This window comes from Lissotriton vulgaris, chromosome 2_1 (genome assembly GCF_964263255.1).
Source record: "Lissotriton vulgaris chromosome 2_1, aLisVul1.2, whole genome shotgun sequence".
NCBI classification, from domain to species: domain Eukaryota; kingdom Metazoa; phylum Chordata; class Amphibia; order Caudata; family Salamandridae; genus Lissotriton; species Lissotriton vulgaris.
In genome coordinates, this window is record NC_141687.1 from 741,622,133 (window position 1) to 741,648,782 (window position 26,650).

Below are 26,650 nucleotides of genomic sequence, written 5' to 3' on the forward strand. Positions count from 1 at the left end.
ATAGATTTGGGTCCCCAGAAAGGGCAGGCAATGATACTGCCACTGTACTCCATCTGTGATCCGAAGGCCACAAGCCAATGGGGCAGCAGGGAACAGGCAAGACTTCTCCCAATTAACCTTAAGTCCAGCAACAGTCCCAAGATCCTGAAGAATTGCTTTGCTCCAATGAGGGCATCAGCTTTATTGGCTAAAAATATGAGTAGATCATTGGCGTAAAGGGCAATGTGATGGATTTTTCCATGTACCCAGAAACCTGCATATTTCTGCCCCGTCCTGGCCTGAGCCACCAAGGGCTCTATAGCCAGGGCAAATAACTGAGGGGAGAGCGGACATCCATGCCTCATCCCATGACTCACAGTACAGGCCCACTGTCTTTACCCGAGTAGTAGAACGCTTGTACAACAATGGCATCTAATCAACAAAATCATCCCCCATGCCAAACTTGCGCATCACTTGAAATAAGTAAGGTCATTCCAAGCTATCCAATGCTTTCTCAATATCAACCGACAAAATGGCATCGGTTGCTTTCAAGTAAATGTCTGCTTCCAATAAATGAAGCAGGCGTCTCACATTTATGGTTGTATTTCTTGTTGGGATAAAACACGCCTGTTCACTGTGTACTAAATGGGTCATACGTGGGAGCAGCCGTGTCGCTAAGATACGGCTAAAAATCTTATATTCAATAGTTAGCATGGACAGTGGACGATAAGCGGTACTATCAGAGGGTGATTTCCCCGGCTCCAGGAGGGGTATAATAAAGGTTTTGTGAGTGGTGGCAGGCAGCTGTCCCGCATGCTTCGCTTCATTATAGAGTACTATCAACTTAGGAGGCAGAAGATCTTCATAAGTCAAATAAAACTCAATCGGCACGCCGTCTGCCCCAGCGGTCTTCTTCTGTGGCATATGTTTGATCGCTCCTCTAATTTTCCCTAATTGTGATATCTTGGCCTAGCATCTCTGCTTGCGTCCTGTCTAGTGTTGGAAGTTCGGTTGTATCTAAAAAAAAAACAAGAGCATCAGCATTTGGCATCACTTTACTTCGATAGAGATTCGAATAATAAGCGAGAAATTGGACATTAATCCCCTGCTGAGTATAGCAATTATCTCCATTGGGGTACACAATTCTAAAATGACCACTCCCCATCTGGTGGAGTTACCTAGCCAAGCCAGAACTGCCCCAGATATATCACGCTCTGCATGAGCGCGTGCTATGTACTGATTATAATCAAAACAGTGCACCTCTCAGCCCTCGTGACAACCTCCTCCCTCGCCTCCATCAAGCTCTGTTGGTAGCGGCAGCTCGCCTAAGCAAAAAGAGACTTCCCTAGCTGAATTCATTTGTAGGGTGAAATCGCCCAAACCAAACCTATCTATTTAATATTTCTGTGTTCTGTGTACTGTGTACGGTCTCAAATGCGGTTGGCTTATGGACTTATGATAACCATTTTATTCTGTTTTGTATCAAGATTTTATTATCTCACTCTGTAAATATTGAATTGTAATCATGTGCATAATTTTTATAATTTTAACATGTGTAACTATGAATTTTGCACTTTTTTAATGGTTTTTATTAACCGAAATAAAGAAATCTTGAATCTTGAAGGTCTGTTGCCTTTCAGGATGCCCAGGTCGAACCTGTTCAGCTTCATGCAGGCGCCGGTCCGCGCTCTCTATACCCTGCAGGAGCTTCCTACGCATCCGATTGGTAATACATGACCCCGTAGTACAGCCTTAAAAGCATCCCTTTCTACGGCAGTTGAGAACGCTGTGACAGCATTCTTGAGGAAGTACTGATTAACACCATCCCTCACTACCGCATGGAAGGCCTGGTCTTCTAACAGCTCTGGAGCTAGGCGCCATATCAGGACTGTAGGGCGCGTTCGGGCCCAGTGGATCTGCACTAATAATGGGTCATGATCTGAGAGTGTTCTAGTAAGGTACTCACTGTGCTTGACTGCTGCATGTACATCTGGGGAACACAATACATAAAGTTTTTGCAGTGCTGAAAAGAAGGAATAATCACACACTCCTGGGTGATGTGCCCTTCATGTATCAACTAACCCCCATCTATGCTGCCAATTCCTTCTAGCCTTAGAAACCTTATTAATAGGGGCATCCAGAAGAGGAGGATGACACCTATCCAGGGAAACGTCAGTAATAAATTTAAAATCCCCAATCATAAACACTGATAATAAGCCGGCAGTTCTTTATTGGGTGAATATATGTTGCTTAGCATGACATCTCTGCCATTAAGATGACGCACAACCATTATATATCTCCCTTCAGGATCCACCAATTGTTGCGAAGTTTAAAAAGGAACCTCGCCCTGACCCTTATTAATACTCCCCACACAAAGGCAGAATACGTTATAGTAAATATAACCCCCAAACTGCCCCTCCCCCACCCCGCCTCTCTGCCCCACGGAACTCCCTCCACGGGCCTGGGCTGTAAACTGAGTGTAGCTTCCGCGGCCAGGCGCCAATGTTCGGTCACCTTGAGCAGGTCCTGTTCAGAGCCGCCGTCCCTCACTTCAGTTCCCAGGGGCCCCCAGTACTTACAGCATCACCCAGCCAAGAGCAGCCCATACTGCCATATTGCAAGATCGTCGAGAGTGAGCCTCCAAGTCAGGGCGCACAAATCCCACAGCAATCCATCTCAGGTGCAAAGGGAGGGCATACTGCACAACGGAGGGCAACTCCAACACCTGGTTTCAATGTTCTGGCAAATGGGGCAGCACAGGCAGCACCGTCTGATGGAGCAAGATTTCACTTGTAAAGAGACTTGCTTGTAATCAGTCCTCTCGAAATAAACTGTAATTCACTAATAAACATGCTTCGTCTTATTAACGATGCAAAATGCAACATTTCTAGTAAGCTGGGGAAGCTTTACAATAGGCTTCTTACTAACAGTAACTCGAGTAACCCAAAATGGGATAGCGTAGGATTACCTGTTCAGAAGTGTGTATCTGTTTATGGGCCCAGGTGAGTATGGTAAAATCTCGGGCAGGTGAGCCCGCGCTCTATCAGTATTCTTTTGGTAGCAGATAGATGGTTAGGGTTTAATTAAGATAGGTAGTTAGTCGTGTAATAAATTATTGATTTTATATTGATTTTATGTATTAACCAAAAACCTGTCCATATTGTTCTATGTTTGTTTTGAATCCCCGGGGGCAGAATTGTGGGTGTTAAATGGAAGCCACACTGTAGTGAGGTCACTTGCCTAAGGAAATAAGTGCATGGTTAGGTAAAACTGAAAGCACTGATTAGGGATTTTTTCATGTATAAATGTGTGAATAAATAACAGTAAAAGAGTTCACTGGTGAAACTTTGGCCTTATAATCACCTAGAAAGGGTAAGCCTGAGGGAGTAAAAGGTTCTCTAATGCTTGTGTGAAGAGTAGGCGGAAGGGATCTATTTGCAGTGTATGAAGAGTTAGCGGAAAAGGTTTTACTCGCTGTGAAGGCAAAATCATCTTTCTCTTTGAATTTAGCCACTTAGGCACAGTGGTGATTGTTTTTACGTTAATGAAAAGTGCATTTAAAAGTGAAGAGAAATTAGTTTACGTATAACCTTGCAAAGAAGGGAGTCAGTTGCGGAGCTGCGCTGACGTCACCAAGAGCCGCGCTGGTATTGGTTGAGACAGCGGGTGCGTAATTGTAAAGGAGGGGTGAGTGCTGGAGCATGAGAACTTGTCTCACAAGAAAATCCGCACAATCATTGGTCGAAAGTTATTTGAATTCAAATCACTGATTAGTTCTCGAAAATAAGGAACGAGCTGGTATTGGTCAAGCATTTAGTAAACAATTGAGGGTAGCAGCATATTGAATTTATCGGTGCAAATCATATGTGGCATATAGATTCAGCAATTATAGGAAACAGACCCGATAGGAGGTACACAGGTTTGTGCATGAACAATACATAAGGGGAAGACCTCATATCATGTACGGAGGAGAGAGAAAAATGTTGCTATTTAAAAGAATTAAAAATTTCTTTAAAGAAGGACAAAATGATTAAAACTAGAGAAGGGATTATTATTCCTCCACCAAATATGCCCGCATCATACATGATGGTAGAAAGGGGCTACCACACCTGTGTGTGGTTAGAGAATTGGACAGAGTACACAAGAGATGATGGTGTTTTGGCATTTCCAGAGCATGGTACTTTTAATGGTAACATTTTGTATAATTTGAGAACACGCATGAATGAGTTAGATCTCAGACCTAGATTAACCCAGTACGAAACATTAGCAGAATGGGAAACTCAGGCTTTCGAGCGAGATAGACCCAGAAGCGATAGGAATTGAAGTATATTTTATCCTAGATTTCCTAAAGAGATAAGCAAATGAAGAAATGGAGACAGTCTATGTTAGTAGAAAGATGATATCCTGTACTGACTTTAAAGGATCAGTCAGGAAGCAAGTGCACCTAGAAAACGAGAAATGTAATGACTAGTGGCGAATCATATGATGACCACTACTTGGAGGATTTGTTAATGAAAAATCCGCCACCTAACCATGAAGAAGCAAATAGAGTCAACCCTAGCGCCCCGTTCTTAAAACCACCTTTGGTTCTGCAAGTAGTGCATGAAACATTGTTAGAAAAAGTGCTGCAGGAGAGGAAACGAGAAGCCATAAATAAACAGACAAGTGAACTAATTCAGAAAATCTCCCAGTTGAATATTAATCCTGAAGCATTGACCATTCCGGTAACCATAGGTCCTGTTGTTCAATTATATGGAGAGAAACAGTCCTGTCCAAAAACTCCCTCTCTGCCTACACCTGTAGTGCAATCTGGAAAAGAACCCTTGATAGTTGAGGTTCAAAGAAGTGAATGCGAGTCAGTGATTTCCCTGATGGATTTACCTATAAGGGAACCGGTGGGTGACTCAATCAGGAAAAACACTCCTGGAATCTCGAGAGAGCTACGGATGGAAACATCCGCAGGTACAAGAAGTTCTACTGTAGTATCTCCGGAAGAAATAGAGAGAAGGTCCCGAGAAATAGAAAAGCCAAATTCACAGCCGAAAGTATTGGATATTTTTTAATTAAGAGTTGAATTAAAATAATTGAGTGCTGGAAAAGTGGGATTGGACAGGCTAAACACTTTCAGTGAAGTCGAATTGTTGTTTATATGTCGAAGTATCACTCGAAATACAAAAACATTTCATGAAAAGTTAATGAGTTTGACATCTGAAATGGGAATCGACATTCAATCAATCAATCAATCAATCAAAGCATTTATATAGCACACTACTCACCCGGAGGGTCTCAAGACGCTAAGGGAGGGGGGGGGGGGTCCACTACTGCTCGAACAGCCAGGTCTTGAGCTGCCTCCTGAAGGCGAGGTGGTCCTGGGTCAGGCGCAGGTGGGTCGGGAGGGAGTTCCAAGTCTTGGCGGCCAGGTAGGAGAAGGACCTTCCCCCTGTGGTGGCTCTTCGGAAGCGGGGGGAGGCGGCGAGGGCGTGGCCGGTCGATCTAAGCTGGCGTGTGGGAGCGTAGAAGTTGAGGCGGCTGTTGAGGTATCCTGGGCCTCGGTTGTGTAGGGCTTTGTGTGCGTGGGTGAGGAGACGGAAGGTGATTCTCTTGTTTACCGGGAGCCAGTGCAGGTCTCTCAGGTGTCGGGAGAAGTGGCTGCGATGGGGGATGTCCAGGATGAGTCACGCTGAGGCGTTCTGGATCCGCTGGAGTCTCTTCTGGAGTTTGGCGGTGGTACCGGCATAGAGGGAGTTGCCGTAGTCCAGACGGCTGGTCACGAGGGCCTGGGTGACCGTCTTCCTGGTCTCGGTGGGGATCCACCGGAAGATCTTTCTTAACATGCGCAGGATGTTGAAGCACGACGAGGAGACGGCGTTGATTTGTCTGGTCATGGAGAGGGAGGAGTCCAGGATGAAGCCCAGGTTGCGTGCGTGGTCTGTCGGTTTGGGTGCGCTGCCCAGGGCGGGGGGCCACCAGGAGTAAACCTAAAGTATTACAGAAACCTTACCGAGCTGAATTTTCTGATAAAGATTTAGAAAACATGAATGTGTCAGGATGTAAATTGCAAATGAAAGAACTACTATCGTTGTTACAAAAATGGGGTGATTTAGATAAATGGAAGGCAAGATGGGCAAAGAAAAGAGAGGAAGCCCAGGGGAAAAGCACTGCAGAATAATATTTACTAAAAGACCCAGAAAAAGTGGAGAGGTTGTGCCCGATGAGAGAAGTGCCCGGAGGGGGTTATGTGCATGTCCCATGGTCCCGACAGGATATGTTATCATTTACAAATGATTTCCCAAAACTCAGAGACATACCTGTAGAGTGGTACAGACAAATTGAAAGATTTGTAAAGGTTTCAAAATTGCTATTAAAGGATTAAGATTGGCTGTTTGACATTGTAGTACCCACAGATTGATGGACAGAATGTAAAATTACTATTGACTGGCCCAGTTATGAATACCCCAGAGACACAAGACAGGAGCACCATCCGATGAAGTGATGAAAAAGTATCATCAAGTCATAACTTTTCTAAAAGGGAAAGTACCCCTAAAAGAAACAGATTGGACAAGAATAGACAGAACTACCCAAAATAAAGATGAATCAGTACATGCATATTATGAATGCCTTCTACAGGTATTCAAGCAGTACAGTGGGTTGGAAAGTATTGACACGAAAGACATGACACATTTTATTTATCAATTTGTGTCAGGGTTAAAGCCAGAAATTTTGCAAATGATTACAGTTTATAACATATTGTGGGAATGAAATTGACAATGAATAAATGAATTTAGAAGAAAAGTTAATGTGAGCACAGGTAAAATTAGCAGAGCAACAGGAACTTTAGTTAAATCAATTGAAAAAAATTCAGAATCAAGAAGATGGAAATGGGGTAAACCAAGAGGTAGAATGAATACAGAAGAGGCCAAGAAAAAGTTCCCTTGTCATGGGTGAGGAAAAATGGGGCATTGGAGAACCGAGTGTAAGGCTGTATTGAGTAACAATGTGCAAAATGATGATTTGAATCCACAAATGCAGAATGGCATGTAAAGGAAGCCAAAGCCACAGGTAATACAGAACCAGTTACCACTTGCACCTATGCCAGATTCTGGGAGCCAAGCAAAGTACAGTGTGGATACCACAAATTGGGAGGGAAGTGGAGGGAAAGACGCAGTGACATCACAATTCCTTTTGAGTGACGCATTTTTCGAGGAGGATAGTTACTGACGGTGCCTGAGAGGGGAGGACGAGGAGTGCGTACCTGGCGCATCCTTGCTGTGAGATCAGTCCGGTCCATACAATGTGGGAAAAGTTGAGGGAAATTATGTTACCTTTTTGTTGAATACTGGCGCTACCCGTTCTACTGTGTGAACAGCAGACGTTCCAAACCTACCCCTCTCGGGAGAAGCGATCCAAGTAGTGGACGTTTCTCAGAAACAAATTAGTGCCCTTGTTACAGAACCTATGGAAATCAGAATAGGTCATTTCAAAGAAATACAAAAGTTTGTGGTGTGCGCCTCCAGTCCAGTAAACCTATTAGGCAGGGACTAACTGTGCAAAATGAACTGCACAATCTTTTGCACCCCAAGTGGTGTTGAAATTCAAACTCCACACAAAGATGGAGTTTATAAATTTATGTTAGCCAAACAAGAGTCTGAAAATCAAAAGATGCTAGTGGAAGATCTCCCAAAAGAGTTGCAGCATAAGGTGAATCCTTAAGTGTGGGACTTCACTGAGAAAGATGTAGGATTAATGGCAAATGTTGACCCAGTAAAAGTGACAGTGAAAGAATGTGCAGGTTACCCAAATACTCGACAATGCAAAATGAGCCCAGAAATAAAAGCAGGCGTTGCAGCAGAAATAAAGCATTTGGTTGAGCAAGGCATTTTACAGGAAATAATGAGCAGTCCATGTAATTCACCCATAATTGGCATACAGAAACCAAGCTGGAAATATAGGGTCGTACAGGACCTCCGCAAGCTTAATAAAATTGTTGTCCCATGTTGTCCAGTTGTGCCAAATCCTGCAGTGATCTGTATCAAATACCATGGGGAGCTGGATGGTTCACAGTAATTGATTTGTGCCATGCATTTTTCACCATACCATTGCATCCAGATAGCAAATATCTTTTTTCGTTCAAATTCGCTGACCATATCTACGTTTGGAACCTTGTCCCTCAGGGGTACACAGAAAGTCCATCGATTTTCAATCTAATATTGAAAAAGTTTCTTGAATCATTAGTCATGCCCGGACAGTCTGTTCTGGTGCAATACATAGACGAACTGTTGGTGGCGTCTAAGACTCGAGATGACTGTGTTGTTGATACTATAGCATTACTGAATCATTTGGCAGTAGGAGGGCATAAAGTGTCACCTGAGAAATTGCAATTCTACTCCACATCAGTAAAATATCTGGGGCACCAGATAGAGACGAGTTACCTCTGAAAGAATCAAAATAATGAGAAACATAACTCAAACGCAGAAAGAAATCAGAAAGTTCCTTGGGGTTGTAGGTTACTGCAGGCAGTGGATTGTGGGATTTGCAGTCCTAGCTAAACCCCTGATACCAATTATAATGAAAAGAGCAAAAGACCCAGTAGAGTGGGATGATGAAAGCATGACTGCCTTTTTGAAGCTGCGAGACTGCCTCTGCTCAGCTCCAGCTCCAGGGAGGCCTGCCTATTTGAAAGAATTTGCATTGTTCTGTGATGCTCGCGACAATTGTGCATTATCTGTTTTGGCCCAAAATCATGGTTTAATGAGACGTTCTGTGGCATATTTTTCATCCACATTAGACCCAGTGGCATCTGCATTGCCAAGATGCTAGAAAGCAGTAGTTGTAACCTGTATGAGTATTGAGCAAAGTGAATCCATCATTATGGGACACCCTGTAACCGTGTATGTCCCACAATCAGTAGTGATTCTGTTGACCAGAACACATACTCAGTATTTGACTCCTAGTCGGCTGACTAAGTATGAGCGAATCCTTCTAGGTGCAGGGAGTGTAACCATTGCCAGATGCACTGTCTTAAATCCAGCAACACTCTTACCTGACTCACACTTCAAAGAAGTGAAAGGGGAAGTCGAGCATGATTGCATCAACCTTAAAGAATACAGTACTAAGCCCCGACCAGACATAAAAGAAGAACCATTGTTAACATTTGAATATGAACTGTTTGTGGATGGCTCATGCATGAGACATGAGGAAGGAGGATTAAGTGCTGCTTATGTTGTGTGTACTTTGTGGGGTCCTGTTGAAGCATCCTACTTTCCTGGAGTTAAGTCTGCACAAGTAGCCAAATTATTTTCATTGACAAGAGCCTGCAAACTTGGGAAAAATTTGAAAGTAACCATATACACTGACAGTCAGTATGGTTACGGAGTTGTGCATGACTTTGGACAGCTTTGGATGCAAAGAGTTTCCGACTTCTTCAAGTACTCATATTAAAAATGGACACTATGGACGTACTAGAAGCAATTCAATTACCAAAAGAAGTGGCTGTGGTCAAGTGTGCTGCTCACCTATCTGGAAACAACAGAGTGACAGCAGGTAACCGATATGCTGACCAACTGGCTCAGCATTGTGCCAAACATAAGATGGCAATCAATAAGAAAATTGATGCATATGTAAACAGCTGCCAACCTATGTTTCTTGAAAGAGTGAAAACGTGGGAAGAAGTGAGAGTTTTGCAAAACGAGGCAGAAATGAAGGAAAAGGAAGAGTGGGAGAAAATAGGATATCGAAGAAGGGTTGTGTTGTGAAGCATTTTAGAATCAAGCGAAATTTACTGATTCATGCCCTTATATAGGTACAATTCGCTTTGCCCTTATATAGGCATAGAAATCATGCCCATACTTAGACATAACCCATCCAGTCCAAATACAGGCATGTTTACTTCCACTAGTTCCCAAAAGCCACAACGATTTCTTGGAAAACTCAGCTTCAGCTGTCAAGGACATCCCCTTACTTGTCCTAGAAATCATGGCGTTTTCAAAGAACTAGTATTCCCTTAATCTTTGGTGATGTTATTATGTCCAACTTTACATCAAACCAGGCACCTTCAAGGTATAAATATGCCTACACTTGCCCTAGCAAACACACGGTGGTTCAGAGCAGCTCAACTACCAACTTGCCCGACGCAGCTCGCTACAGCAAGTGCCGAAGGAAGCCGACCCTCCAGCTGATGCACTGACAGAGAAGCTGTCCTTCCTCTCGTGGAGAATCCAGCTCCAGTGTTTCCAAGCTCCCCTTGCGGGGTGTTGGAAAATCGAGTCCGAGACAAAGATACCAGACCTCCGACATTCTAAAACCAAGGTACTGAGCTGATTAGACCCTAATAGAACTCTTGGTTAGATTCTTGGCAAAAACAAACTAAACCTATGCTACACCTCACTTACTTCTTCCCTCGCACTAGACTTAGGTTAGGTACATTTGGGGTAGGCGTATTTTAGAAACACCAGTTGAGTACTCTTTAGCCTTTGTTATTTAAGTATGTATTTATCTATGGCCTAGGAACCATACAATGCTTTTACAGTATTATTTTATAATACTCTTCATAGTGCACGCATTATACTTTGCAACCAGTATTATGATTGTAGCAGTTCATTTTACCTGTCTGAGAAAAAAGACTGTTCAATAAACTCTTTTATTGAAAGCGCCCATCACTCTATTTCTCTGCACCTCTGTTGAAACGAAGCATCCACGATTGACTGCGTAAAATATCTATCTATTGTTTCCACGACTCTGAAGATTAATTTTATTCTTCGGGAAACAAATTTGTCATGTTTATGCGGTTGTCAGAAACAAATCCATTCTTGTTTATTCGAGAAAGTTTCTAGTGACCTCTGAGCTAGCTGGCACTCACAATTTAGTCTAATATATTTGATAGAGACCTAATCGACCTAAGTCCTACGTCAAATCTATAGGGTGTATTATTCCAATGCGCAAAGCCCATTGGGAATATAGGAACTACACTACAGTTGAGGATGGTGTTGTTGTTTACCTTGATGGGAGACCTATGTTACCAGATTGTATGCTTGCTCCTATGGCTAGGATGTATCATGGAAGTTCGCACATAGGTAGAGGCGTGATGATAAGGCTGTTCAGACAGAGTTGGTTCAATGCGAGATTCAGGAATGTAGCAGAGAGTCTTCGCCAGAGATGCATAACATGCCAAAGAATGAATCCTGGTAAGAGAACTGTGGTATTACCAGGAAAGATTGCAAAAGTTGAAGGTTCCTTCATACGACTACAGATTGATTTCATCCAGTTGCCCCCTTGCCGAGGACTGAAGTACATACTTTTCATTGTCTGCCTGTTTTCAAAATGGGTGGACGCCTATCCTTTATTTTTATTTATTTATTTTTATTTTATTTATTTTATCTATTTTTATTTATTTAAAGAGTTTTATATAGCGCTGGCTAGACCCGGAGGTATCAGAGCGCTTTACATGAGAATCAACAATGTAACAGAAAAAGTTCAACAATTACACAATAAATCCCCCAAAATATGCAATACAATTAGAAGAGGAGAGAAAGGAGAGAGAAAAGTAGTGGTGGTGAGAAAGGGAGGATAAGGGTAGAGACAATACGGAGAGACGAAAAGAAGTCTGTCTAAAGTCTGACTGGGTAGGTGATGACCAAAGAGGGAATCCACGGCCCATCTCACCTATAGCTAAAACAGGTAGCTCCATCGGGCACCAGACAAAAAAGTTCAGTCTCAATACATTGAGAGAGCGGAGAAGGAGAGACATAAATAGAGGGAGGATGCGGGAGAAGACAACAGGAGGGACGAAAGGAAGTGCAACAATGTGGTTTAACAGTATAACAGAAAAAGATCAACAATTACACATTACATCAAATAATCAGCAATACATTAGGAGAGGAAAGAAAGGAGAGAAAAAGAAGTGGGGGATAGGTGAGGTGGGAAAGTGAGCATAAGGGAAGAGACAACCGTAGAGACGAGAGGAAGTCTGTCTAAAGACATACTGGGTAAGTGACGACCAAGGAGGGAATCCACGGTCCATCTCCCCTATAGCTAAATCAGGGAGCTCCATCGGGCATCAGACAAAGTAGTTCGGTTTCAAGTGTCGAGGGAAGAGGTTCGCAGAAAAACAGGATGGGAGGGAGTTACGGCAGAAAGACAAAGGAAAATCTGCCCAAAGACTGGCTGGGTAGGTGACGGTCGAGGGAGAAGTCCCAAAACCCATCTCCTCTATAGCTATCAGGTAGCTCCATCGGGCTTTGGCCAAATAGCTAGGTCACAATGAGAAACAGTTAAAGAACATGGAGGGCAAAATAAATGGAGCGTAGAGGGGAGGGGACAGGGAAGGTGAGAAAGGATAGGTGAAGAGACAACAAGGAGAGACAAAATTAAATCAGTCTAAAGGCCGACTAGGTAGGTGACGACCAAGGAGAGAGTCCACGGCCCATCTCCCCTATAGCTAAACCAGGTAACTCCATTGGGCATCACACAAAATAGTTCCATCTCAATACATTGAGAGAGGAGAGAAGTAGAGATATAAATAGAGGGAGGAAGTGGGAAGAGATGACAGGAGAGATGAAAGGAAGTCTGGCTAAAGACCGACTGGGTAGGTGACGTCCAAGGAGGGAATCCACGACCTGTCTCCCCTATAGCTAAACCAGGTAGCTCCATCGGGCATCAGACAAAATAGCTAGCTCTCAAAGTATGCTGGAAATTCACGGGTAAACAGGGTGGGGACTAGGGCCAGGACAGGTGAGGGCAGAGGTCAGTAGCAGGAAAGTGGAGAGGAGTAGAGCGGGGAGTGGTAGGGGGTAGGTACTTTGGTAAAACTTACATGGTTACAAATAGTAACTGGAGCATGGTGATGCATACTCAAAAAAGACAAACAAATAGCAATGTTACAAAGGTACATGATACAAGATGAATGTGGCATGGGAGGAAGGGGGGTGAGGTAAGGGATCAGAGGTAGGGGTAGAGAAGAGGAGAACTATGTCCAAGGTCCGGCTGGGTAGGTGACGGCCAAGGGGGTGACCCAGAGTCGATCTCCTCTATAGCTGTCTATGCAGCTTCACCGGACATCGACCTTGTTGATCAGTCTCTTTGCGCTTAGGAGTTTGTGTAATATTTAGTTTGTGGGGAGGCTCAGGCTCACTTATTTCTTGCATTCTCTGCTGTGTGATTGGGTAGTGAGTTGCTTATTCAAAGTTCGCCGTGTGCACTTAGCTGATCCCCATATTCGGTTATGCATTAACACTCTCCTGGTTGCCCACATGCTTTTTTCTCCGCCGGTGTGAAGTAGTTTGACACCTTGGTTACGGCTATTTTAGGTGGCATAGATGCCATCACTGCCCACAGCCAGGGAGTCCCGGGCCGCTCAGATCTCCAGGGGATCCCTCTCTGTATTATGGGGATCAGTTACGCTTGTAGAGAGGTGACTCTGGTGTGTGCCTAGGTCCTTCTTGGAGTCTGAAATGGTGGGTCTTCTCGAGGTAGAAGTTAGCAGTGGTTCATGCCGGCCATCTTAGGGTCAGGCAAGGGCTTTGTGTGTTACCGTGTCTCACTGTACCTGGGCCTTCTTCAAATCCTTCAAAGACCTTTCATGGTGCCTCAGTAAAGCTCTCCCTTACCCCCAGGCACTTCGGGGGTGTCTCCTGTGGTATCTCCGGTGTGGGGGTCCCGACCGCCTTTTTGGGGTCAGGCGGGCTGAAAGGAGCACTGTTCCTCCCTGCAGCCACTTTCTTGTCCCCTCTCTCTCAGATGGCGAGGGATAAAGTTTGATGAAACCCAGGGAGCTCCCAGCAGCCTACTCACCCCCTCAGGACTCGATGTAATTCGCCGGTAAGCCCTGGTGCGTCTTAAGCATGCTTGGGAGGAGCCGATCTTTCATGGCTCATAACAGCCGCCATTGGTAATTCAGGCAAGCCGGCGCTGATACACAAAGCCTCACTGAAATTGAGATAATATGTTCGAAATACCTTGTCTTCTAGGGAACCGCCCGGTCCACTTCAGAGGGGTCATTGTGTTAAAATTGTTGGGCCGCAACAGTTGTTCGAGTCCTTTTTGTTATGTTCAGCGAGCAGCCACCATTTTATGCTTCTCAGCTCCAGTTCGCATTGGAGAAACAAACACAGTTTTTGCTCGATTTAAGTCAGCGCAAGCCACTGTGAAGGCATCCCCTTGAATGATGTACCTTCAGAAACCGGAAACTGTAGCCGCGGTGTAATTAGCGGTCGTCTACATTCCGGAAATCCAGCATTTCGTCTCTGCTCCGTCTCAACCACCTGGTGGAAGACGGGCTGTGTCTGCCGGTGCCTCCTGCCCTTAGAATCTGTGTGTTCTGCCTGCTAAAGCGCCAGCATGCAAGGCATCTTGGTGTATGCTCCAAGGTTACAAATAAATACTGCCTACCACTTCAGACCTGCACCATGTCTCCAAGCCCAGAAAGAAGCAGAAGCCCAACCTCCTGATCAGTGTGTAATTTGTGCTGGTGTTCGGCAGAAATGATAGCATCACTGTAGCTAAACGTCTACTGAGGGAACTCATACCACGTTTCAGTTTTCCAAAACGATTGAATCAGACCGAGGGTCCCATTTTAATAATGAAATAATTTGTCTGATCTGTGAAGCATTCCAAATTGAGCAAAAGCTGCACTGTGCATACAGCCCAGAGGCTTCTAGAGTGGTAGAACAACTGAATGGCATAATCAAGGCACGATTGTGAAAGATGTATGAATCTACCCGATTGAAGTGGCCAGATGCTTTATCTCTTGTCCTGATGGGACTCAGAAGCATCCCAGAAAGAAGCACAGGCTTGAGTCTCTATGAAATACTCATGGGAAGACCAATGAGGCAGGCATGGGTACCAGGACACAAGCTGATAAATATATCTGATGAGTTAGTGCTCAATTACTGCAAAGAACTGGCTGACCAAGTGCATTTTATCTCTCACCAGGTTGGGGAAGACGCTGTCGCCAGACAATCAACACCACCACATGATCTGTATCCAGGCGACTGGGTAGTGATAAAGGAACATACTTGAGAATCTTTCCTGGCACCAAGGTGGGGAGAGTCACATCAAGTGATATTAGTTACCACCACAGCTGTAAAGTACAGGGGAATTCCAAACTGGATCCATGCAAGTCATACCAAGAAGGTGACTGAACCTGATGAGGGAGGAGCTGAAGGTTATACAGCTGAGGGGTCTCGAGAAGTTGATCCCGAAGTAGTTGATAAAGAGCAACCGAGCACCAGTCAGGATGAATGGATTCCAGTAGTTGACATACCTGCAGATTTTGGGAGAACCAGAAGTCAAACTTATTTAGATTGACAGGGTGATAGCGAGGACAAGTTAGGAATAGAAGAAGGTACTCAGATTACAGCAACACAAGCCAATAGTAATTCTGAGTAGGAAAAGATAAGGAGAGATCAATGTACTCAGACATTTGAAACTCCAGCAAAAACCCCTGAGCCTGAGGAGGGACAGATAGGTATTAGGGCGAGAGCTCAGGCAGAAGACAATCAAGAAATCAAAAGACCTGAGCAGGACCAGATAGGGATAGACAAATGTGTTCAGGAAAAAGAAGACGAACAAAGTCAAATTGAATCTCAAAGTTAAAGTCAAATACAGCAAACATCTGAACAAGGCCAGATTAGTATCCAGGCAGAAGAAAAAAAATTAAGCCCTGGACCAAGTCAGATAGAGAGGAAATCTGAAGCAGATGAAAAACAAATAGTGCCACAACTGAAAGAAAATAAAAGAACCACTTTTAGCTGGCACTGTCAAAGCACAGTGCCAGCTAAAAGACTCAGAGCGGAAAATAAGTGGCCTAGATTTGTGAAAAGATTGAAACTTTGCCTTATATTAATAAATGAAGAGTCAGAGCAAGTAATTGAAATATCAAGTCAAGCTGAACCATCCACAGAGCATCCACAAAGGAGAAGTCCACGTTTGAGAAGACTGAACAATAAGCATACAGGACCTAAGTGGACCTACGTCTTACTTGGAAATTTTGAAAATCCATAACTAAGTGATGGCGAACTGATTGTTGATCAGACAGACGAAGAAGTAGGACCAAGTTGAGAAAATTTCACAGGTTAAAGTCTGTGGAAAAGTTACAAAGAGGGGATAAAGTGTCCTTAGTAAAAAATGGCTGATTATAATGTTAACAGAAGACCAAAAAGAAATTGTCTAAAGACATGTTGTAGAATATGCACATGTAGTATAGTATTACTAATTATAGTATGGTTTGGACTGACATTAGCTTTACCTTACCTAATGAGCAAAGAACTACAGAATAAAGCTAATACACTTGAGCAAGTAGCTAATACACCTGAGCAAGTAGATTCACCTAAGACAGTAGATACAAATACACACGAGAAAACAGTTAGTCTTAAGCAACCTGGAGTAGATTTAGAAGCACCATATGAGGGAGATTTACATTACACAAGAGCTAGAAATAGAAAACATTTAAATGTATTTGCTAATTTGTTAGTACATGATGTAGACGCTATGGAAATCAGTGATTGCTACGTGTACTTGAAGTGGCCCACATCAGTAGCTGAAGGGGTCACTTACCATCACTTACCACTGACCTACGGTATTTCATGTAGCATTTTAGTTAGTCTGTTTTATAGAACTGGAAAATTACAGTAATATTATTCTAATTTTGATGTATTCGTTTCTGAAGTTCCTTTACGCAGAAATTTGAATCGCATTTCTAGTACTAGAGACACTACACACTTTATCGGAGATTATTTTCTAACAGTAGGATTAATAGACATAGCTGAAGCACACAAAAACAATCTAACATGCACATTACAAGAGAAAGAAAAGATTTTTATAGATTTAGTAGAGAAAAGGAGACAGGATTTCCATAGAAAAGCAACTGATCATAAACGAAAGATTCTTAAATGGGCTGAAAATAAAGAGTTTAACTCTAATGGCAAGACTCAAGCTGCTATGTTGCTGGATTTCGAAAAGAAAGGGAAACTCTGTCTCCATAGAGAGAAAACAGATTATTATAACAATACATTCATTAGTTCCAGTGAATGTGAACATAATTTCAAAGTTATTGGGGTTTGGTGTTTCAAAGATGGAACTGAACCAGTTTATCGTGGAATTTATTTCATTTGTGGGAACAGACCCCATTTTAAATTGCCTGATCATTGCTATGGGAGTTGCTATTTTGGAATAGTATTCCCAAAGGTATACCATGTGGAGAAAATCACTGGAAGCAATGAAGAACCTAATGGATTAACTCGTAGTAAAAGAGCATCATTTGTTGAAATAGTAGGTGACATATTTAGTGCATTAATTCCTTCAGTGGAAGTGGTTCTGAACACTCAAAGAATCTGCAAATTGTCAACAGTGGTGGATCACTTATCGACTGATACTGCTAGTGGATTTTTGATGATCCGTACTGAATTAGTTGCGGTAAGATCAATGGTTTTACAAAATCAACTTGCTCGTGACATAATATTGGCAAAAGAGGGCGGAGTCTGTAGAATGTTGAAGATGCAACATTATTGCACTTACATGCCAGACGAAAGTGTAGAAATTAAAAAATATGCGAGAAATATTACCAATTTGAGAGAAGAATTGAAACCACTGGAGGTTGACAGTGCATTGAAGAGACAAATTAGTGGTCTCTCTTCAATCGGTAGTTGGTTCACTAACGTAGGAAAGAGTTTTGTAGGTAAAATACTGATGTCAATGGTGGGAGTAGCACTGCTGATTTTCGGGATAATAATTTGTTATAATTTGTTGCAAATGTCGCAAACATAAAAAGACATCTAAAGAAATTCAGAAAGGGAATAAAAGAAACTTCAGTGAAATCGAGCTTGAGGAATTTAATGGTGATCTGTATAAAAAGAAGAAAAACTTTCACATGAATAATGGTAAAACTCTAACAGAGAGTTTGAAGAAATATAAATGTGTAGATGTTGAAAAGTTGGCATCCGTTTCTGTATTTTGTGATGATATAAAATATCATCAAAGAGGGGATTGATAGAGCAAGATTTCACTCGTAAAGAGACTTGCTTGTAATCAGCCCTCTCGAAGTAAACTGTAATACACTAATAAACATGTTTCGTCTTATTAACAACGCAAATCGCTTCTTCAGCACTCAGCCAATCAGGCAGAGCTCCTCCGGTTGCCCTCCAGGGTCAAGCTGGCATGTACGGAGATCACAAAAAACCTGCCCCATCATACAGTGCAAAGTTTGCCCACTCTCAGGTGTTCAGCCCGGCTGCCTGGCCCCGCGTTACTTCTCCACAGCCAGATTAAGAGACATGGGGCCGGGAAAAAGCTGCTATGTGGTCCCTGGGCACCCGATCCTCCAAGTGCTGCCATCTTGTCTCCGTAAATCCTCAGCCTGCCCCTCTTCGGAGCTTGGTGTCTATCACAGTGCTGGGTGCCGGAAGCCTCAATTATCAAGTCCAGTTACCATTCGGCAACAGTGAGGGCTGGCATGTACCTCCGGCACTGGGGGATCAGCAGTTGTGCAGGATAAATGGCGCGGCTGGCACAGAGCTCGAAGCTCACACCACCGTCTCCATCGGCTTTCAAGCCATGCCCAACCTCTTTTTGCACCTCTGTTGGTTCTTTCTGCACTTCTATTGCTTCTTTCCATACCTCTCTTGCTTCTTTCTGCACCTCTCTTGCCTCTTTCGGCACCCCCTCTTTCTTCTTTCTGCACCTCTTTTGCCTGTTTCTGAAACTCTCTTGCCTCCTTCTGCACCCCTGTTACTTCTTTCTTCAATTCTCTCGCCTGTTTCTCCACACCTCTTCCATGTTTCTGCACATTACTTGTCTCTTTCTGCACCTCTCTTGTTTTGTTCTGCACCTCTTTTGTTTCTTTCTGCAACTCTGGTGTCTCTTTCATCACTTCTATTGCTTCTTCTTACACCTATGTTGCTTCTTTCTGCACCCCTCTTGGCTCTTTCTGCTCCGCTGTTAGTTCTTTCTGCACAATTTTGTCATTTTTTCCATACCTCTCTTGCTTCTTTCTGTATCCCTCTTGCCTCTTTATACATACCTCATCCCTATTTCCGTACCTGTCCTGACAGTTTCTGCAAATCTCTTTCTCCTTTCTATAGTTCTCTTGCATCCTTTCGCGCCTCTGTTGCTTTTTTCTGTACTTCTCTTGCTACTTTCTGACCCCTCTTGCCTATGTCTGCCTCCCTCTTCCCTATATATGCATCTCTCTTGCCTGTTTCTAGAATTCTCTTGCCTCTTTAAGTAGTTCTCTTACCTCTTTCTGCACTTCTGTTACTTCTTTCTGCATTTCGCTTGCCTCTTTCTGTACCCCTCTTGCCTCTTTCTGCCCCTCTGTTGGTTCTTTCTGCACTTCCCTTACTTTATTCCATACCTCTCTTGCTTCTTTCTGCACATCTCTTGCCTCTTTCTTCACCCCTCTTTCCTCTTTCTGAGCCTCTCTTGCCTGTTTCTGTAACTCTCTTGCCTCTTTTTGGAGTTTTCTTGCCTCCTTCAGCACCCCTGTTGTGTCTTTCTTTACTTTTCTTGCCTGTTTCTGCACACCTCTTGCATGTTTCTGCACCTCAATTCTCTCTTTCTGCACCTCTCTTGACTCTTTCTGCACTTCTCCTAACATACTAACTATAGCAAAGGCTTAACCTTTGGTTTTTTAATTGAATTTTAATGTTCTCTTCTTTCTAATACATTTTTTTTAAAACATTGAGTTTACTGTCGTCGAGTGTAGTGTCATTAAGTGGGCTTTGGTACAGCAGAGTGGAGGAGAATATTGTAAAGTGGACTGTGGTAGAATATAATGCCTTAGAGTGGAGCAGAGTGGAATGTGGTAGGGTACAGTGCTGCAGACTGGAATAGCATAGAGTGGAGTGTTACTTAGTGGAGAGCAGTAAAATGGAGTGACATATAGTAGAGAGGTGTAAAGTAGAATAGTGTGGAGTGGAGTTTTGTAGAGGGGAGTAGTGTACAGTGGAGAGGCGTACAGAAGAAAAGAATAAATGGAGTATTGTGCAGTGGAGTGGTTAAGATTGTAAGCCTGGGTGTACTTCATCAAGTGTCAGAAAACTCAGCCATTCTCCGCAGAGCTCTACCAGATGAGGAGTCTGTTAAATTGTGGTGCTCACACTGATTTGTAGCGCTAGAAGTTTGTCCCACACTGTAGAATCAGTGCACACAGCTCTACACATCAGGCTAGGGGGTGCTGCTGCTTTCTTCTGCTCGAGAAGACAATCTACTCAAGTGACAGCTTCCTCAACATGAATGGCAGATTTCTCAACACAATCAGTCGTGACCTGGCACAACTGCCTGTGATGAGAAATCTCACCAAGAGGTCTAGGACATTATTTTTTCTCACAAACACTCACTAACTTACCGTCGGTGAGCAGCTTGAGATAAAAAACACTACTCCAAGTCACTTCGCTGAGTTTTTGGGAACTTCGAGTGGGCAAAACTCTGCGAACTCAGCCGGTGGAGCAGAATTCTTCACCCACCCCAATTAGACTGTAATAATGGTGAGTATTACTGGCATGTAGTGTAGTCAAATAGATAGGGTAGAGGGTAGTATGGTAGAGTGGATTGGCATAGAGTGGAATGGTGAACAATAGAGTGGTGGAGAATGGAGTGATGTACATTGTATTAGCTTACAGTGCATGGTCGTAGAGTCAAGTATCTTACAGTGTAGTAGCAGGGCTTGGAGTAGCATAGAGTGCAGTGGCATGGCGTGGAGTGGAGTGAGGTAGAGTAGATTGGCACAGAGTGGAGTGGCGTACAGTAGAGTGGTGAACAGTCGAATAGCATAAATTAGAGTAGCGTAGAGTAAACCAGTGTAGAGTAGTGGAGCATAGAGTGGAATAGCGTACAGTGGAGTATCGTAGAGTGGAGTTGTGCATAGTGGAATAGTGTAGATTGTCTAAGCATATAACAGAGTGTCATAGACCAGAGTGTCATACAGTTAAGCAACATACTGTAGAGTAGCATACAGTGGAGTTGTGCACAGTGCACTTCTGTATTGAAGTGGCATAGAGTGGAGTGAGGTATTATTGTGGCATACTTTTGAATAGTGTAGAGTGGAGTGGCATTGAGTGGACCGCCATATACTGGAGTGGCATGCAGTAGAAAAGCTACATGGAGTGGGTAGATCTAAGTAGCGTAGAGTGGAGAGGCGTAGATTGTAATAACACAGAGTAGAATGGCACAAAGTAGAGTGCGGTACAGCATAGTGGAGTACAGTGGAATACTATAGACTGGAGTCGGATGGAATGTAGTGACATAGAGTGGTGTGTTCTACAATAGAATAGAATAGAGTGGAGATGTATAGAGTGGTTTGGTTTGAGTGTAATGGGGTAGACTGTAGTGGAATACAGTGTAATACCGTACTGTGGAGTGGTGTGGAGTGGAGAGATCTAGAGTGAAGCGGCATACAGTGAAATAACATAGAATATAGTGGCTAGTCAAGTAGAGTGGAGTGGCTCACAGCACACAGTTGAGTAGTGTAAAATAGAGTGGCGTAGAGTGGAACAACAATGAGTGTTACTGGTGTATAGTGTATTGAAATAGAGTGCAGTGGAATAGCGTACACTAGAGTGGCTTTGAATGGATTGAATGGATTGTTTTTCAGTGGAATAGTGTAGAGTGTTGTAGGGTAGAGTGGATAGGTGTAAAATGGATTGGTGTGCAGTGGAGGGGCATAGAATGGAGGGATGTACAGTCTCCTAGTGTACAGTAGATTGTTGTAGAGTGGAGTGGCATAAAGTGGAGTGGCGTACAGTGCAGTGGCAAAGACTACAGTGGCATAGAGGGGAGTGGCATAAAGTGGAGTGGCGTAGATTGGAGTGGAGTAGAGAGTAGTCGAGTAGGTTAGCACAGAGTGCAGTGCCATACAGTGGAATAGGGTATTTTAGAGTGGCGCTGAGTGGAATGGCATAGAGTGGAGTGGCATAAAGTGAAATTGCATAGAGTATAGGTGTATACAGTGGAGCGTGGTAATTGAAACAGAAGTAGTGTGAAAGTGTGTTAAACGATGTACATGTAATTATTTGGTATAAATGGTAATGTTTGGTAGTATGTGTGAATAGGGTAAGTGGTGTAAGTAGTTTAAAAGTTATAATTTTTAAAATACTTAGTTTAATATTGTGATGTTGTGTACCGTGGTAAATTTGTGGTATACCACTGTACATGCGTATCATAAAGCAGTATTTGATTGGTTAATGGCTGTGATTACCAAAAGTAAAGGGCAGCCATGTCGTTTTCAGGATATTTTGTCTGCATTCTGCGTTTCGCTGCATTGTGGGTTAAGGGCCTTATTACGAGTTTGACAGTCCTCCTGTCGGCTTTCCACAGCCACACGACAGAAGGACCGCCAAGCCTGTTCAGTGCCCATCTGTCTGATTACAACTGTCGCAGCTGCACCAACAGCACATTGCTTCCCCCTTTCATTGCATGACCTCCACAGAATACTGGATTTCCAGAGAACGGGTCGGTCTTGTGGCGGTCCGACAACAACACTCTGATACCTGCAGGTGGACCCACATTGGTGGCGGCGTTCAGACCACCACAGGGAGTACGGCAGTCCTATGACCTCTGTACTCATAATAAGGCCGTAGGTTTTATTTTGTAATTTTTTATTATTAATTTATTTTTGGTACCGTAGTACTCGTGAGGCAGTACCACAATATTAAAAATATAGAAACTTGTAAATATTTTTCTCTATTTATTTCCACTTTATTAACTCTATTATTGGAAAGTATCAAATCTAATACTTACCTAAGGGCAAAGTGTAGAGCACAGCAAAGTGTACCTATAAACAACAAGGCTACATTTAAATTTTGTAGAGGCAGTCGTTAGTCAATCACATAATTGTCATTGCTATGTACTGTAGCAGGAAATACCGTGAAAGTTTAGAGAACTATCACAACTGATATCGCTAAGTTAAAATGTCTTATACCTTAACAAATAGGTACCCAAAGTAATATTTTTATATTAATTAATTCTGTAGTAATAATTACTAAAGGTTCTGAATGGAAATAGTTATAAATTATTTAAGTTAATTATTATTTTAAAGAGATACAATAATATATGTATTAAATACTGTCCCCCGCAGTCATAAAAGCAAGTTCCTTGGAGCAACTGTGCTGCAACAGGCATGCACCCAAGCATGAAGGCGAAACAGAGATTGAACACTGCAACAGCCTTCCGAAATACTGGTGATATTCTCCGATGCCTCTCCTTGAACTGAAGAGAAGCTAACGGTGTTGGCAACTCGTGGTAAGCTGTGAGAGCATGAAATAGGGTGCGACCGGGGAGCGGGGTTTGCAGCGCTGAGACATGAATGCTTCAGAGGGGGCTTGGGTGGAGGGTTGATCCTACCTCCGGTCAGTGGCATCTGTATTGCAACCGTATGCGAACCCGGGAGCTGGGAAAATCAAAAAACCCGCTTGATGCATCAAGCCAGATAGCGGAGGCAACAGACCTGAAAAGCTTCAAAGGGCACAAAGAAAAAGTGGAAATAGAAGGCATAGCACGAATACCCATAAAACACAACAGTTGAAGGTTGATTTTTAACTAACAGTGCTAGAAAGGAGGCAGCTGGGGGAATGCCCATAACCCAAGCGGGAGAAATGATGGAGTTGGGCACTGACACTGGAGAAGGAAAAGGTAAATGGAATGAAAATCACATTCCACGTTCTACCCCCAGTTACCACAGGGAACAAGATAGATCTGTTCCCAAAATTGGTAACTGAAAATGTTAATTAATTATCCAGAAGAAACTCATCACAAGGCAAAGAAAACATTAACTGCTACAGGAAGACACACACATTTTAATTAAGGCATCGGATCAGGTGATAATATTGAAATACAAGATCATGACAAATATCAAATGGAGGCTGAAAAACAACTAAGGAATAGGCATCACTATGTAAATTTAATGGAAGATCCTTTACAAAAAATCACTCTTGAATTCCATGAAAAATTACAGATATGGAACCAACAAGAATTGAGTGATGATGAGGAACATAAGTATTTCAAGGGATTACACTCTACAATTCCCACCATTTATTTTCTTCCAAAAATAGATAAAAGCTTGACTAACCCACCAGGGCATCCCATAGTCAGCACGTTAAACTCACTTTTAGAAAACACCTCAAGGTATAGAGATCTCTTCTTAGCACCTTATGTGACAGCCTTACCATCTAATTTATGGGATTCAATGGATTTTTTAAACAAAATCCAAAACAAACCTTGGATGGACTTGAATTTGGTTGGATCCTCTTGTGTTTCTCTTCTTTTGAGAAAAAACCCTGCTGGCATGGGAAAACCCTCTACATGTGGTGGAAGGAGTGTGGAGGAGGCAATCCAGCCATGTGGAAGCTTCATCTCCAATTGATGGCTAAGTAAAGACCTAAAACTCTTTTAGTTGCATTCAGCAAACTGAGGGACAGAAGAAAAATTGAAGTGATGGAACATAGCATTATTTCTTCTGCATTGGGCAACCCCTCTAGAAGAACATTCTTTTTGTTTAAATAAACCAGGACTCTGACAATGTTTGCTTTATTAATACATTTCACCTTTGGTCCACCCCCGTTCCGCCCATTAATGTTAGGAGAGGTTCAGAGGAAGACTAGGGACAATGTAAGGTAAGCCAATAACTAACAAGGGAAATTGTCCTTGCTTGTTCTTTCTCCTGTACCTTCCAGTGTTATTAAAGAGTAAATGCACTAAAACCTGCAGCTGCACCTCTGGCTTGGTGGTCTCAAATGGAGTTCCACACTCCTTGGTGCAGTGGAGAGTGAGCATTCTTTGTGTATGCTTGATGAGGATTGTTCGTGATTGTTGGAAGTCTGTGTGTCACCAGACACCCCAGGAGACCAAGTGGCCAACCCACAGCAAAGTTAGGTTCCATATTTCTGTGACTAGCAGGCGCCCTGCTTGCTTTGTAGGAATATGCATTCACTGCTGCCAACATTTTCAAAAACAGAAGCTGCTTCTATGCAGCTTCTATGGTAGCAAACAACCTACAAGCATCGCAACTTACTGTGATTCACTGCCAACTGCATGTATTGAAGCCAGTAGTGCTTTATTTGTGAAAGAGTAAGCACTGTGGTCCAAAGTTGTGCTGCAATGCTGTTAATAAGCACTATCAAAGGTTGGGGAGCTAAATGTGAAAGCTGCCCAGTCTTGAGTCCACTTCATGCCACGTTTATCCACCACCAGGTACTTCCTGCCTCTTTAACTTACTCTTACAGGTTCTTCTCCATTCCACTTTCACCTTTTGTCACTGTTGTTTTCTTCTTTCTCATTCTTCCTCTTTTCCACTTTTTTCTTTTCTCTCTCTTGATCAGGTTCAAGGGGGCATATTATCGAGCAGGCCATTAAAATTATTGCTGTTTTAGCGTCAGAAAACTGCAGCTAAAGTGGCGATAATGGGCTTGATAATATGCCCTGGAGAATTCCAATTGAAGCCCCTATTCACACCAGAACATGGGTTTCTATTGGAATTCAAAAGGCCATATTATCAAGCCCATTATCTCCGCTTTAGCAGCAGTTTTCTGCCACTAAAATGGCGATAATCTTTAACGCCCTGCTTGATATTATGCCCCAAAGTCTGTTGTGGAAAATAAGTGCAGGTTCCCAAAATGAGAGAAGGTGGACCTCACCTGCAACCGCTAGATGATATTAAGCGCTTGAACCCAGGGACCTCCTGTCCATATGTATCTGTCACCAACTAACATGTGGCATCCTTCAGAGAGCCAGTAATGGGTCATCTATCACCCATTTGACCCTACCTCCTTAATCTAATTTGCTTCCAGCTTCTGCTAAAAAAAAACATTTCTACATTCAACTAAATTACAGCGGCACAGAACACAGTTAATTGGACACTAGCACAGACCAGGTGGAGATTCAAAATTCTCCTGAAATTGATAAAAAGGAAATTAGCAAGGCTGCTTTTCTCAAACCGTGATTTCTAGGTTACATAGGAAATCTCAGTCTCCGGCAACCAGGCAATAATAAGTCTATTTTATATGTTCCAGGCACTTACGAGCTCACAACAAAACTCACTTTACTATGGTTTGGGCTGACATAAACTATAGTAGGATCCGCTTTGTAAAGTGTAAAAATGCAAAACCTCAAATCCATTTAAATGTACCATATTATAGGGCCCTATTTATGGGCTTTTACCGTAGGGCAGTGCTGCAGGCATCCCTGCTGCACTGCCCTACGGCAAAAGGAAAGGGCAGTATTGCACTGTATCTGTGTGATACAGCGCATTCCGGTCCTTTTCCCCTATGCCGACGCACAACGGGCTGCCGTGCGCCAATGCAGACACCCTTGCATCAAGGTACAAGGGTGCCTGCTTGCGGGGCTGATTGATTTTGTGCAGGAAAAGACACTTTCCTGCACAAAATCAATCCATTAAGTCCCTTTCCTTTTTTTCTATGTGTGCTGCAAAATGCAGCACCCAGAGATAAATGCAAGCATGAGGAGAAATCAGTCACGGCCTGCATGACTCGCGGATAGGGATTCGCGCGGAAAGGTGGTTGTGCGGGAGGAGGTTTGATTCAAATAAAATTTAAAAAGTTAACTTACCTCCACTGGCTGCATCTGGTCCCACGTCATCTCTGCTTCTCTGCTCCTCACAGGAAGCAGGCAGCCCCCATCGTCCATGCAGCCTACATGGAGAAAAGGAGGAGTGCGAATGACCGCTTTGGTT